The following is a 2,212-nucleotide window of genomic DNA, read 5'->3' as shown; positions in this document are numbered from 1 at the left end:
ACCTTCACAGGAGACCTACCAGCAATACTCTCCAAACTGTTCCACAAAACAGAAACAGGGGTAATACTACCCAACTCATTCTTCAAAGCCACATTTCCACTCATTCCTAAACCACACAAAATTATTAACTAGCCAAACCCACCACAGGTCCCAAAGACTAAAACACCAACCAATGTGTTCCCATGGAGAGACCCATGGCTCCAGGTGCATATACAGCAGAAGATAGCACTCTCAGGCATCAAAGGGAGGAGAGGCCTTTGGTCCAGGGAAGGCTGGTGTTCCCAGTGTAGGGGAATGCAGAGGTGCTGAGAGTTAAGAGGGTGGTTGGGAGAGGGAGCACCTTCATGGAGTCAATGGGAGGAAGAGGGGGGTGGGTTTGGGGTAAAGGAGATAACATCTGAAATGTAAATACAGAGAATATCCAAATATAAAAATAAAAGGTGTATATTTAAAAAAGAAGGGAAATGGCAGAAATGGAAGAAAAACAAGAAAAGAAAGAACAGGAGTTGGTATTCTTGTATGCTGCTGCATAGGCATGCCCAGGGAAAGGATGGAGAGTGACTTGATGGACCACTGCAACGTGAAAGAAGGTAGGTCTGATCTCAGTCAGCTCCAGAAAATGGGAGGCAAATGTGGCCTTTTTGTTTGTTTCTTTGTCTATTTGTTTGTTTGTTTGCTTTTTCCAAGATCCAGATGAAGAAATTGCCATGATTGACAAGACTGTGAAAAGCCAGGATAGTAGTCAGCCTTGAAATGATAATTCAGCTTTCATGAATTATATAATTATCCTACTCTTTCATCCTTACCCCTAACAAAGAAGAGGACAATGAGCTTGAGTACCCCAAGACTGCATTTTAGCCTCAGAAATTCAGACCACCCAGTGCCTCCTCACTGCCTGTCTTCTCTATTGGGGTAATAAAGAAGAGGTTTGGAGGCTCATGTTAAACAGAGAAAAGACTTACTGGGAGATGAGCACATTCTGCAGAGCCATCTTCTCCTGTAGGTAAGGATGAGAGCAGTTCTTCTGAATTGGCTAATGGAGGTGTGCAAAGTATCTAAGCTCCACAGAGAGACGTTTTCCTTCGCACAGGACTTCTTTGGTTGTTACATGGCATCACAAGAGAATATTATTAAAACTCTTTTACAACATATAGGGATCTCAGCCTTATTTATTGCTTCTAAACTTGAGGAAATCTACCCTTCAAAGTTGCACCAGTTTGCTTATGTTGCAGATGGTGATTGCTCTAGGGATGAAATTCTTACCACAGAATTAATGATGATGAAGGCCCTTAAGTGGCATTTAATTCCTCTGACCATTGTGTCCTGGCTTAATATTTATGTCCAAGTGACCTATGTTAAAGACACAGGTGAAGTGCTAATACCACAGTACCCACAGCAGGTCTTCATGCAGATCACAGAGCTTTTAGACCTGTGTGTCCTGGATGTTGGCTGCTTAGAATTTCCGTATGTTGTCCTTGCTGCTTCTGCTTTGTATCATTTCTCCTTATTGGAGCTGAGGCAGAAGGTCTCAGGTTACCAGTGGTATGACACAGACAAGTGTGTCAAGTGGATGGTTCTGTTCGCCATGGTTATCCAGGAGATGGGAAGTTCCAAGCTCAAGCACTTCCACGGAGTTCCCTTGGAAGACTCCCACAACATTCAGACTCACAACAACAGCTTGAATTTTTCTGGACAAAACACAAGCAAAGAAAGTCACATTGTCAGAACAAAATAGGACTTCTCCTCTGAGTGTGGTTCTGACAACCCCATACAGCAATAAGAAGCAGAGCAGTGAGCAGGAGACAGAATGACCAAACCTGTCATGTCTTCAAAGTCAGTAGTCTGGAAGCAGCTGCCTGGAGATCTTTGTGCTGCCTTGGAGGTCAGGAACCCCTGCAGATGCTATGCTTTATTGGAGAGGTGCAGCTCTTCCAGAGCAGCAGGGGTCTACAAGATGCCTTGGATGGAAGTGCTTTGTTTTTGAATGGTAGGTGTTTTAACTATAAGGTCAAGTACATCAGCCACCTCCAGAACACCACTGAGTGCTCCAGAAGCTGATAAGGAGCTTGCTGCTTGAACACTGGACCACTGGACTCTTCACAATGATGATAAAAGCTTGAAGCCATAGTGGCGGCTGGCCTCTGCTTGGGTGTTGTGGAGTTGATAGAGTGCAACAAGTGGCTGTGAGCAAACTTGGGATTCAGAGTCCGCA

The 2,212-nt window shown here is 44.3% G+C and overlaps 1 pseudogene across 1 annotated transcript; it reads left to right on the top strand.

Annotated features, from left to right (window-relative positions):
- Positions 1-550: 550 nt before the first annotated feature.
- On the top strand, positions 551-1,811 carry LOC308415144 (G1/S-specific cyclin-E1-like; annotated as a pseudogene). The gene is made up of 4 exons: positions 551-590; positions 688-722; positions 859-1,042; positions 1,190-1,811. The product of its transcript is annotated as a G1/S-specific cyclin-E1-like (transcript).
- The last annotated feature ends 401 nt before the right edge of the window (positions 1,812-2,212 follow it).

The sequence above is a fragment of the Micromys minutus genome, assembly GCF_963924665.1.
Source record: "Micromys minutus genome assembly, chromosome: X".
In the NCBI taxonomy this organism is placed as follows: Eukaryota; Metazoa; Chordata; class Mammalia; order Rodentia; family Muridae; genus Micromys; species Micromys minutus.
Note: the sequence above shows the minus strand (reverse complement) of the source record. Positions and strands in the feature narration are given on the sequence as shown.